Source organism: Lissotriton vulgaris, chromosome 12 (genome assembly GCF_964263255.1).
Source record: "Lissotriton vulgaris chromosome 12, aLisVul1.2, whole genome shotgun sequence".
Classification (NCBI taxonomy): domain Eukaryota; kingdom Metazoa; phylum Chordata; class Amphibia; order Caudata; family Salamandridae; genus Lissotriton; species Lissotriton vulgaris.
The window spans coordinates 24,523,716-24,537,031 of record NC_141700.1 but is presented as its reverse complement, the minus strand read 5'-3'; positions in this window follow the sequence as shown (position 1 = coordinate 24,537,031).

Here is a 13,316-nt window from a genome sequence, read left to right as displayed (position 1 = left end):
GAGGCAGCCTGGACTGACCTGGAGTCTATGTGTATGTTCCTGTAAGGGGCAGCCTGGACTGGCCTGGAGTCTATGTGTATGTTCCTGTAGGGGGCAGCCTGGACTGACCTGGAGTCTATGTGTATGTTCCTGTAAGAGGCAGCCTGGACTGACCTGGAGTCTATGTGTATGTTCCTGTAAGAGGCAGCCTGGACTGACCTGGAGTCTATGTGTATGTTCCTGTAAGAGGCAGCCTGGACTGACCTGGAGTCTATGTTTATGTTCCTGTAAGAGGCAGCCTGGACTGACCTGGAGTCTATGTGTTTATTCCTGTTAAGGCCAGCCTGGACTGACCTGGAGTCTATGTGTATATTCCTGTAAGGGGCAGCCTGGACTGACCTGGAGTCTATGTGTTTATTCCTGTTAAGGCCAGCCTGGACTGACCTGAAGTCTATGTGTATATTCCTGTAAGGGGCAGCATGGACTGGCCTGGAGTCTATGTGTTTATTCCTGTTAGGGCCAGCCTGGACTGACCTGGAGTCTATGTGTATATTCCTGTAAGGGGCAGCCTGGACTGACCTGGAGTCTATGTGTATGTTCCTGTAAGGGGCAGCCTGGACTGACCTGGAGTCTATGTGTTTATTCCTGTTAGGGCCAGCCTGGACTGACCTGGAGTCTATGTGTTTATTCCTGTTAGGGCCAGCCTGGACTGACCTGTAGTATATGTGTATATTCCTGTAAGGGGCAGCCTGGACTGACCTGGAGTCTATTTGTATATTCCTGTTAGGGCCAGCCTGAACTGACCTGGAGTCTACGTGTATATTCCTGTAGGGGGCAGCCTGGATTGACCTGGAGTCTATGTGTATATTCCTGTAAGGGGCAGCCTGGGCTGACCTGGAGTCTATGTGTATATTCCTGTTAGGGCCAGTCTGGACTGGCCTGGAGTCTATGTGTATATTCCTGTTAGGGCCAGCCTGGACTGACCTGGAGTCTATGTGTATATTCCTGTAAGGGGGCAGCCTGGATTGACCTGGAGTCTATGAGTATATTCCTGTAAGGGGCAGCCTGGATTGACCTGGAGTATATGTGTATATTCCTGTAAGGGGCAGCCTGGACTGACCTGGAGTCTATGTGTATTTTCCTGTAAGGGGTAGCCTGGACTGACTTGGAGTCTATGTGTATGTTCCTGTAAGGGGCAGCCTGGACTGACCTGGAGTCTATGTGTATATTCCTGTAGGGGGCAGCCTGAACTGACCTGGAGTCTATGTGTATATTCCTGTAGGGGGCAGCCTGGATTGACCAGAGTCTATGTGTATATTCCTGTAAGGGGCAGCCTGGACTGACCTGGAGTCTATGTGTATATTCCTGTAGGGGGCAGCCTGGATTGACCAGAGTCTATGTGTATATTCCTGTAAGAGGCAGCCTGGGCTGACCTGGAGTCTATGAGTATATTCCTGTAAGGGGCAGCCTGGACGGACCTGGAGTCTGTGTGCATATTCCTGTTAGGGCCAGCCTGGACCGACCTGGAGTCTATGTGTATATTCCTGTAAGGGGCAGCCTGGACTGACCTGGAGTCTATGTGTATATTCCTGTAGGGGGCAGCCTGAACTGACCTGGAGTCTACGTGTATATTCCTGTAGGGGACAGCCTGGATTGACCTGGAGTCTATGTGTATATTCCTGTAGGGGGCAGCCTTGATTGACATGGAGTCTACATGTATATTCCTGTAAGGGGCTGCCTGGATTGACCTGGAGTCTATGTGTATATTCCTGTAAGGGGCTGCCTGGATTGACCTGTAGTCTATCTGTATATTCCTGTAAGGGGCAGCCTGGACTGACCTGGAGTCTATGTATATATTCCTATAGAGGGCAGTCTGGATTGACCTGGAGTCTACGTGTATATTCCTGTAAGGGGCTGCCTGGATTGACCTGGAGTCTATGTGTATATTCCTGTAAGGGGCTGCCTGGATTGACCTGGAGTCTATCTGTATATTCCTGTAAGGGGTAGCCTGGACTGACCTGGAGTCTATGTATATATTCCTATAGAGGGCAGTCTGGATTGACCTGTAGTCTACGTGTATATTCCTGTAAGGGGCAGCCTGGATTGACCTGGAGTCTATCAGTATATTCCTGTAAGGGGCAGCCTGACTGACCTGGAGTCTATGTGTATATCCCTGTAGGGGGCAGCCTTGATTGACATGGAGTCTACATGTTGTTAGACGGACCGGGGAGGGTCGGCCGAGAATAAGGGGAGAGGTCTCCGGGGAGAGCCGTCTCCAGCGATCGTACAGACGAGTAACTTTCCCCCCACAGATGTACACCACACAAGGATAAGGTTTAACGTTCTTTATAAGCAATTCTTTAAGTACGGTGAAATAGTACAAGGAGGTCTGGACTCAGGGGTCCCCTCGGTTCTAGTCTCTTGATTGGGAAAAGGGTAGCGGGACAGTCTTGTTACCAATCTGGTAGATGAAATAGCTCACAATCCTCGAGCTCGGCGTTCTAGATGATCGGGCCGCGGCGGAGCCAGCAGGTCCCGGGATGGTTGAAGGTAGCGACGGTCCGCGGCGGAGCCAGCAGGTCCCGATGAAGGTGGTGGTTACAAACGGTCCGCGGCCACGCCAGCAGGTCCCGACGACGATGAAGGTTTCAGAAGGTTGCGGCAGCGCCAGCAGGCAGGACGATAGTTCGCAAGGCAGGACTACGGCAGCGCCAGTAGTCCGTCAAGGATGAGTTCTTCACTGCGTCTCTCGACTCCAGGATACAACTGCCTTCCTGCTCTGGAGCTGCCCCAGTTATAGGTCTGGCCCCCTTTGATGTCCGGACCCTCGCACTTGGAGGTCGGGAGGTCCGGGATGAGGGAGTCCAGACACCCAGCAGGGGGGTGGAGCCAGTGCCCGGGGGAGGCAGGGGCGATCGGCACCTGGCGGGGGAGAGCCATCGACACCTCTTTCTCCCATTGACCTGCCAAGTAGTCCGCTCACCTCCTGGGTGGATGGTGGTGCCGGGATGTCGGGGCCTGGCCAGGCCCAGGGTTAGGGTCGATCGGAGGCCACGCGGCCTCGTGGTGCTGTGTCCAAGATGGCGCCCAAGCCGGGCGAGGGGGCCGGTAGTGATTCGGGTCCATGATGTGGAGATGTCCAGGGGCAGGGGTCCCATATGAGACGGGAAACGGGTGGTTGTTGCGTGTCACACCTGAAGAGCCGGGCTCGGGAACCGGTCGTGCGGGGAGGGAGCAAGCCCTTCACGTGGCCTGTCCAACATGCGTCCCCCCCAGCTGAAGGCGGGGAGAGTCACCCATCCTCTTGGGGACTCTCCTCGTCGAGGCGGAAAAAGCGGGACAGGCCATCTGCGTTGGCGTGATCCTGTCCGGGCCGATGTTCCACGGTGAAGTCCATCCCCAGCAGGGAGATGGACCAACGCAATAGTTTTGGGTTTTCCCCCCGCATCTGCATTAGCCATTGCAGGGGCCGTTGATCGGTCTGTACCCGGAAGTGGGTACCGAAGAGATAAGGCCGGAGCTTTTTGAGGGCCCACACCACTGCGAAGGCCTCCCTCTCGATGGTGCTCCAGCTTTGCTCTCGGGCCAGGAGACGTCTGCTGATGAAGGCCACTGGTTGGTCAAGTCCTTCGGGGTTCAGCTGGGACAGGACTGCCCCAATGCCATGGTCGGAGGCGTCCGTTTGGACGATAAATTCCCGACTGTAGTCGGGGGCCTGGAGCACAGGGGCGGAGCACATGGCGGCCTTCAGCTTCTCGAAGGCCGCTTGACAGTCTGGGGGGTGAACAGACAAAATATCGACTCCAAAATATCGACTGGACATAATATCGAGTTTTAAATATAGACTGGACAAAATATCGACTGGACATAATATCGACTACAAAAATATCGTTTTTCAGGTAAGTGAAGTAATATCGACTGTTTAAAATATAGATAGCAAAAATATCGAATTTTTAATAATATATAATATTTTATAGTGTATTTTTATGTAATAACATGTGTGAAAAGTGTGTATTAATGTTATAAAATATTTTATTAAATGGAATTAGTTATTTTTAATAATTGCGTTATGTAATTCTGTAGCGGGTTGTGGGTTTATAGGGGAATAGGGTGGGAAGTAATTTAATAATAATTAATTAATTAATATATGTTTGTAAATATTTATAATTAATAATTGATTGATAATTAATAATAATTAGTTAATTAATTAATATAATTTTGTACATATTTTGAATTAGTAATTAATTGGTAATTGATTAATTGTAATTAGTTAACTACATTAATTAGAGTACATTTTAATATATATAATTTTGTGTTATTGTTAAGTAATTAATTGGGAAAAATTAATATTAATTATTAAAATAATTACAGCTAATGTGCTAATATATTTACTTTCTTGTTATTGTTAATTAATAATTAATTGGTAATTAAATAATATTGATAAATTTTGGGTAAAGGAGTATTTTTAGGGTTCAGGGTCAGTTTTTAGTTTTTGGGTTAAGGGAGTATTTTTAGGGTTCAGGGTCAGTTTTTAGTTTTTGGGTAAAGGGGCATTTGTAGGGTTCAGGGTCAGTTTTCAGTTTTTGGGTAAAGGGGCATTTTTAGGGTTCAGGGTCAGTTTTCAGTTTTTGGGTAAAGGGGCATTTTTAGGGTTCAGGGTCAGTTTTCAGTTTTTGGGTAAAGGGGCATTTTTAGGGTTCAGGGTCAGTTTTCAGTTTTTGGGTAAAGGGGCATTTTTAGGGTTCAGGGTCAGTTTTCAGTTTTTTGGGTAAAGGGGCATTTTTAGGGTTCAAGGTCAGTTTTCAGTTTTTGGGTAAAGGGGCATTTTTAGGGTTCAGGGTCAGTTTTTAGTGTTTGGGTAAAGGGGTATTTTTAGGGTTCAGGGTCAGTTTTGGGTTTTTGGGTAAAGGGGTATATTTTAGGGTTCAGGGTCAACAAATAAGATTGTAAATTTTGTATTTATTATTTTCATTTATTATTTAATTATTATAATTTAATTTAAGTATTTTTAAGTATATTTTAGTAATTAAAATTTAATATTAATTTAATTTAACACTGTTTTTAATAAAGTCGATAATTTTTACATCTATATTATTGTTAACGATATTTTGTACTCGATATTTTTGTACTTACCTGTTTGTAGATAGAAAGTCGATATTTTGTCTGTCGATATTTTGGCAACGATATTTTTGCAGGTCGATATTTTGGCAGTCTATATTATTTCAGTGATCCAGTCTGGGGTCCAGTTGACCTTCTTTGGTTGGTTTTTGGATGTGAGTTCCGTGAGGGGCCCCACAATGCTGCCATAGTCCCTCACGAACCGCCGGTAGTAGCCTGTGAGTCCCAAGAAGGCGCGGACCTCGGTCTGGGTGATGGGGGGCTGCCACGACTGGATGGCAGCGATTTTGAGTTGTAGCGGGGCCACCAGACCGCTGCCCACCTGGTGCCCGAGGTAGGTCACGGACCCCTGGCCAATTTGACATTTGCTGGCCTTGATCGTGAGGCCGGCTCGTTGGAGGGCCTGCAGTAAGCATGGGCGGAAAATCCGTTACGCTCGCGGATTTTGCGGATTTTCGGGAAATCCGCAATCCGCGAGATTTGCGAATTTCCCGCAAAATCCGCAAATCCGCGAGCAGCGGATTTTGCTCGCGCTGCTCGCACTGTTCGCGTGAGTTCGCGCCCCGCGAATAAGTGCAAAATTGCAGAAATACGATCTTAGCAAAACTGAAAGTAACTACTTACCAGGTTCAAAAGTTCAGGCACATCATTAGTAGCCATTTCCTGTAGTGCTTCCTGAGGGGCCCCTCCAGAGTTCAGTTGCCAGTTGAAACTATTATGTGACCCTGCTCTGAACCTCAGAATAGTTACACATATGCCACAAAGGTCCTGAATTACAGCTAAGGGAGACAAGCAGGAGCCAGGCTGGAAGTTAAAATCCATTAATCAGCCCCTAATTCATTATTGTCAGTTGGGGCAGGGCAGGTGTTGTAACTAATTTTGCAACAATGAAAGCACTTAGCAAGTGCAAAAGATCACTAATCAGGGCGCACTAAGGAAGCAGGTGCCAGCTAAAAAAATATTCTGTGACACATTAATCAGCCCCAAATTAATTCAGGTCACTTGAGGCAGGGAAGGTGTGCTTTGCTTTGCCGAAAATAATGTACACTGGACAACCAGAGGGTGTGGTGATGAAACAGAGGGTGGCATGGGTGGGCCAGAGGGTGGCATGAGTAGTCAGAGAGTGGCAGTGGTGACAGAGAGTGGCAGTGATGAAGAAGAGTGTCCCAAACAGGCTGGACACGTAGAAACAACAAGTTCGCAAAACTTGCGACCCGACAGGTAAGTTCGCAAATTGCGAAATTGTAAAAACCCTCGCGAACTGGCAGAAACACGGGCGAACACAAAAAAAAAAAAAAATCCGCAAATTCGCAGGAATTCGCGGATTTTGCGGATTGCGAATCCGCAAATCCGCAAAATTCGCGGATTGCCAATCCGCAAAATCCGCTCATGCTTAGCCTGCAGAACCTCTTGGAGGTGGTTGAGGTGGTCGGACCAGTGGCGGCTGTACACAGCGATATCGTCCAGATAGGCGGCGCTGAATTCTTCGAGTCCCGCCAGGACCTGATTTACTAGCCGCTGGAATGTTGCTGGAGCATTCTTCATGCCGAATGGCATGACCTTGAAGTGGTAGTGGCCATCAGGGGTGGAGAAGGCAGATCGTTCTTGGGCCCGGGGTGTGAGACCGATCTGCCAGTAGCCCGCTGTCAGGTCGAAGATGCTGAGGTAGCGGGCAGCTCCCATGCGGTCGATTAGTTCATCTGCTCGGGGAATGGGATGTGCGTCGGTTCTGGTGACCGCATTCAGGCCCCGGTAGTCGACGCAGAACCGGAGCTCAGGAGTGGTGCCGGGGGCGGCCGCTTTGGGGACCAGTACCACTGGGCTGGCCCAGGGGCTGTCTGAGGGCTCAATGACCCCGAGCGTGAGCATCTTGGACACCTCCTCTTGGATGCAGGCCCGTACCCGATCTGGTACGCGGTAGGCCCGATGTCGGATAGGGGGACTGTCTCCAGTGTCTACATCGTGTGAGCACCAGGGGGTGACCCCTGGGGGGAGGGAGAACAGAGCGGCGAACTGCAGTAGGAGGTCTCGGCAGCCTTGACGCTGTTCCAGGGTGAGGGCCTCCGAGAGTCGGACCCCGTCCACGGAGCCGTCCTTCTCTCGAGTCCGTAGGAGATCAGGGAGTGGCTCGGAATCCTCTTCGGCTCCGCTGTCTGTTGCCATCAGGAGGCTGAGCTCCGAGCGCACAAAGTGGGGCTTTAGTCTATTGGCGTGGAGGACCCAGAGGGGGTTCCGTGAAGATTCCATATCGATGAGATAGGTGACAGGGCTCTTGCGCTCGACCACTTTGAAGGGCCCTGTCCATTTGTCTTGCAGGGCGCATGGTTCGGTGGGAGACATCACCCATACCTGTTGGCCGGGTTCAAATTCGATGGAGGAGGCATTTTGATCGTACCACCTTTTCATGTCTTCCTGACTGGCCTCCAAGTTTGCTTTAGCCATTTCTCTGAACCGTCTGGTCTGGTTGCGTAGGGTCAGGAGGTACTTGAAAACATCTGGAGGGTTCTTCAGAGGGGGCATTTCCCAACCTTCTTTGACTAGGCTGAGCGGCCCTCGCACAGGGTGTCCATATAAGAGTTCGAACGGGCTGAAGCCGAGGGACTTCTGGGGGACTTCTCGATAGGCAAAGAGGAGGCACAGCAGTAGCACATCCCACTGGCGACGGAGGGGCTCTTCCAACCCCCAATCATCCCTTTGAGCGTGCGGTTGAACCGCTCAACTAGTCCGTTTCCTTGAGGGTGATAGGGGGTCGTGAATCGGTAGGTGACCCCACACTGTTGCCAGAGGGATTTCATGTATTTTGAAATAAAGTTTGTGCCTCTGTCGCTGACGACTTCTCGGGGGAAGCCCACCCGGGAGAAGATCCCCATCAAGGCCCGGCCAACCACCGGGGCTGTCACAGTTCGCAGGGGAACAGCCTCGGGGTAGCGGGTGGCGTGGTCCACCAGTACCAGGATGAACCGATGTCCTTGTGCTGTACGGGGGTCCAGGGGCCCCACAATGTCTATTCCCACCCTCTCGAACGGGGTGGTGACCACTGGGAAAGGTTGCAGAGGTGCTTTAAGCTTGCGGCCGCTCTTCCCGCTGGCCTGGCACGTGGGGCAAGACCGGCAGTGCTGGAGTACGTCGTTCCTCATCTTGGGCCAGAAAAAGTGGGTCACCAGGCGACTGTAGGTTTTGTCCTGACCCAGGTGACCAGCCAGGGGGACATCGTGGGCCAGGTTTAGCAAAAAGTCTCTAAAACGGAGGGGCACCACTAGCACTCGACTGGCCCCTAACTCCGCGATTCTCTGTTCGCTGTACAACAGGTCATTGTCCCAATAGACCCAATGGGTTCCGGAGGTATCCCCTGCGCTCTGGGCGAGGGCTTGTTGGCGGAGCCCCTCGAGGGAGGGACAGGTCTTCTGCTCTTGATGAAACTGTTCTTGGGTGGGCCCCCCTTCCTGACGCCACTGAGCCAGGTCGGGAAGGTCCTGGAGCTGGGCGAGCCCTTCGGGGGTTTGCTCTGGAGGGTCGGCACGGTCGGTGTCTTCTACTGGAGCGACCGGGGGAGGAGGTGCCGGCCATTCAGGTTCTTCGGGTCGGGGGATGGCACGGGCGGCCATGGACCGGGTGGTTACGCACGCCCAGTCCGGGAGGCCCAACATCCCCAGGTGCTCTCTTCTCTCTACTATTTACAACAAGGGGTGGTGAGGGACAGAGTCTCTGAATTAAGCAGAAAGCTCTCACCCAGTCAAGAGATCAGGGCTAGATCCAACACCGTTTTTTAGCTCACTGCACCATCCCAGTTTCAGAACCTGGCTGTATGCAAATTAGTCTGTTCCTGTCCCAGTGCATGATGGGAACAGGGCAAACCAAACTACAAAAGCCAATTCTTACACTGGGAAGGAAACAAGCTCCCGGGGACCGGTTTCTGGCATTACAGCCGTCTTCGGCCCGGTTTGCTTGAATCCTGATGGTGCAATGAGCAAGGGTCTCACATCTGAGAATACCCTTCCACGCTTAGGGTGGACAAAAATATTTACAACAAGGGGTGGTGAGGGACAGAGTCTCTGAATTAAGCAGAAAGCTCTGAATTAAGCAGAAAGCTCTCACCCAGTCAAGAGATCAGGGCTAGATCCAACACCGTTTTTTAGCTCACTGCACCATCCCAGTTTCAGAACCTGGCTGTATGCAAATTAGTCTGTTCCTGTCCCAGTGCATGATGGGAACAGGGCAAACCAAACTACAAAAGCCAATTCTTACACTGGGAAGGAAACAAGCCAGAAACCGGTCCCCGGTAGCTTGTCTCCTTTCTGGTGAAGAATTGGCTTGGTAGTTTAGTCTGCCCTGTTCCCATGATGCACTGGGCCAGGGACAGACTGATTTGCATATAGCCAGGTTCTGAGCTGGGATGGGGCAGTGAGATAAATAACGGTGATGGATCAAGCCCTGATCTTTGGACTGGGTAAGAGTGGTCTGTTTAACTCAGACACTCTGTTCATCACCACCCCCTTTCTAAATCGTTTTTGGCCACTATAGGTGTGGCAGGGTATACTCAGACATGAGTCCCTTTCTCACTGCTCCATCAGGATTCAAGCAAGCCGGGCCGAAGAAGGCTGAAATGCCAGAAACCGGTCCCCGGTAGCTTGTCTCCTTTCTGGTGAAGAATTGGCTTGGTAGTTTAGTCTGCCCTGTTCCCATGATGCACTGGGCCAGGGACAGACTGATTTGCATATAGCCAGGTTCTGAGCTGGGATGGGGCAGTGAGATAAATAACGGTGATGGATCAAGCCCTGATCTTTGGACTGGGTAAGAGTGGTCTGTTTAACTCAGACACTCTGTTCATCACCACCCCCTTTCTAAATCCTCTTCTCTCTACGGCGGCCCACGGGGAACTCTCCAGATCATTTCCCAGGAGACAGTCTACGGGGGCATCATCTCGGACCGTCACCTTCAACATGCCGGAGACTCCTCCCCACTCGAAGGGGACGCAGGCCATCCGACATAGACTCTCCGAATTGTCGGCTGAACGGACAGGGCAGAGAACGTTCGGCAGGATCTGTTCTGGGGTCACCAGGTGACAGCGGACGGCTGTCACACTGGCCCCTGTGTCACGTAGGGCTTCGGCCCTGCGTCCATTAATGTTCACCCACTGACTGTACTTCCGGGTGTTGGCGGGTAGGGGGGCCCGCGGGACCATGTCTTTTCCCCCTAGGCACGCTAGAACCATGGCGGCTGGTTCCCATTCTTGGTGTTCTTGCTCACGTTCCTCGTGTTCTTCGGAGATTTGTTCTTCCCCCAGGGCGGCGGCAGCCATCTGGCGGGGTCTCGGAGTCTGGCTCTGTGGACAATTCGGGTCATTTGCGTAGTGGCCGACTCGCTGGCATCGGTGACACGTGACATTGGCTCTGTACCCCGGGCGCGCCGGGGTGTTGCCCCGGTTGGCCGGGGGTTGTGTGTTGGCAGCGGGAGCGGCCGGGGCGTTGTCTCTTCCTCGTCCCTGGCCCCCTCCTCCTCCTCGGGGACGGTGCTGACCTGGGTGGTTCCGGTTCTGTTCATGTGACCCATTTCGGCCCACTCGGGTGATTTCCCACCGGTCAGCCTCGGCGGCGAGCTGTCGTGGATCCGTCAATTTACTGTCGAGGAGGTGCTGCCTGAGCTCGACGAAGCAGTTGTTAGATAGATGCTCCCATACCATGAGATTGAAGAGTTGCTCGTAGGTCGTTACATTGCTTCCCTTGATCCAACCCTCGAAGGCTCGGCTGAAATAGTTCACGTACTCCACCCAAGTTGTACCCGGGATCCGGGTGCAGTCTCGGAACCTCTGGCGGTACATTTCGGGTGTGAGCCCATAGCGGGTGAGGAGGGTAGCTTTCATGTGGTCATAGGAGGTCATCAGATGGTCTGGGAGCTGTAACAGGGCATCGCGGCCCTCATTGACGAACCTCCCCCATAGACCGGCTCCCCAGTCGCTTCGATCGATCCGGTGGGAGGTCATAGCGATCTCGTAGGCCTTGAACCACTGCTGTATGTCGTCATCTCGGAAATATTCTCGAACGACATCCTTGGGGATGTGTACTTTCTTTTCTGTTGCTCCCGGGGTGCGCGGTTGCTCGGGCACCCCTAATTCTTTGTTCTGCTTACGTAATTCTATCTCTGCTAGTTTGCGCTTGTGTTCATACGCCAGTCTCTTCTCTTCGAGCTCTCTTTGTCTCTGTTTTTCTTCCCTTTCTTCTCGGAGCCGTAGATGTTCTAGGTTCAGTTTTTGTTCGGCTAATTTGAGTTCGCCATCCATTTTGAGCCGGGCCATTTCTAGTTCATGTAGTCTGTTTCTCTCTCGTTCTTGGATTTCGTTTTGCGAAAGACCCGTTCTTCGCTCCTCGGGAGCCGTGGTGTTTTTCTCTGCTGCTGCGACATTTTGGTCCGGGGGTCTGACGGCCCCGGTTTCCGCCCATGACTCAATGGCGTGCTTGAAATCGTCTTTAGTACTCAGACCGGTGGTAGCGATACCTAGTTCAATGCAGAATTGTTTCAACTCACGATGGCTGTACTCTTCCAATTTCTCCATCTGGAATTTCTCGGTGGATCCGCTCTCTTTGGTTGTCATTGTGGTTTCGTCGTGGGGTGAGCTACTCTCTGTACGATTACGCGTTGATTCGGATCGCGCCGCTGGCCACCAATGTTAGACGGACCGGGAGGGTCGGCCGAGAATAAGGGGAGAGGTCTCCGGGGAGAGCCGTCTCCAGCGATCGTACAGACGAGTAACTTCCCCCCCACAGATGTACACCACACAAGGATAAGGTTTAACGTTCTTTATAAGCAATTCTTTAAGTACGGTGAAATAGTACAAGGAGGTCTGGACTCAGGGGTCCCCTCGGTTCTAGTCTCTTGATTGGGAAAAGGGTAGCGGGACAGTCTTGTTACCAATCTGGTAGATGAAATAGCTGACAATCCTCGAGCTCGGCGTTCTAGATGATCGGGCCGCGGCGGAGCCAGCAGGTCCCGGGATGGTTGAAGGTAGCGACGGTCCGCGGCGGAGCCAGCAGGTCCCGATGAAGGTGGTGGTTACAAACGGTCCGCGGCCACGCCAGCAGGTCCCGACGACGATGAAGGTTTCAGAAGGTTGCGGCAGCGCCAGCAGGCAGGACGATAGTTCGCAAGGCAGGACTACGGCAGCGGCAGTAGTCCGTCAAGGATGAGTTCTTCACTGCGTCTCTCGACTCCAGGATACAACTGCCTTCCTGCTCTGGAGCTGCCCCAGTTATAGGTCTGGCCCCCTTTGATGTCCGGACCCTCGCACTTGGAGGTCGGGAGGTCCGGGATGAGGGAGTCCAGACACCCAGCAGGGGGGTGGAGCCAGTGCCCGGGGGAGCCGGGGGCGATCGGCACCTGGCGGGGGAGAGCCATCGACACCTCTTTCTCCCATTGACCTGCCAAGTAGTCCGCTCACCTCCTGGGTGGATGGTGGTGCCGGGATGTCGGGGCCTGGCCAGGCCCAGGGTTAGGGTCGATCGGAGGCCACGCGGCCTCGTGGTGCTGTGTCCAAGATGGCGCCCAAGCCAGGCGAGGGGGCCGGTAGTGATTCGGGTCCATGATGTGGAGATGTCCAGGGGCAGGGGTCCCATATGAGACGGGAAACGGGTGGTTGTTGCGTGTCACACCTGAAGAGCCGGGCTCGGGCCCGGTCGTGCGGGGAGGGAGCAAGCCCTTCACGTGGCCTGTCCAACACATGTATATTCCTGTAAGGGGCAGCCTGGACTGACTTGGAGTCTATGTGTATGTTCCTGTAAGGGGCAGCCTGGACTGACCTGGAGTCTATGTGTATATTCCTGTAGGGGGCAGCCTGAACTGACCTGGAGTCTATGAGTATATTCCTGTAAGGGGCAGCCTGGACTGACCTGGAGTCTATGTGTATATTCCTGTAAGGGGCAGCCTGGACTGACCTGGAGTCTATGTGTATGTTCCTGTAAGGGGCAGCCTGGACTGACTTGGAGTCTATGTGTATGTTCCTGTAAGGGGCAGCCTGGACTGACCTGGAGTCTATGTGAATATTCCTGTAGGGGGCAGCCTGAACTGACCTGGAGTCTATGTGTATATTCCTGTAGGGGGCAGCCTGGATTGACCAGAGTCTATGTGTATATTCCTGTTAGGGGCAGCCTGGACTGACCTGGAGTCTATGTGTATGTTCCTGTAAGGGGCAGCCTGGACTGACCTGGAGTCTATGTGTATATTCCTGT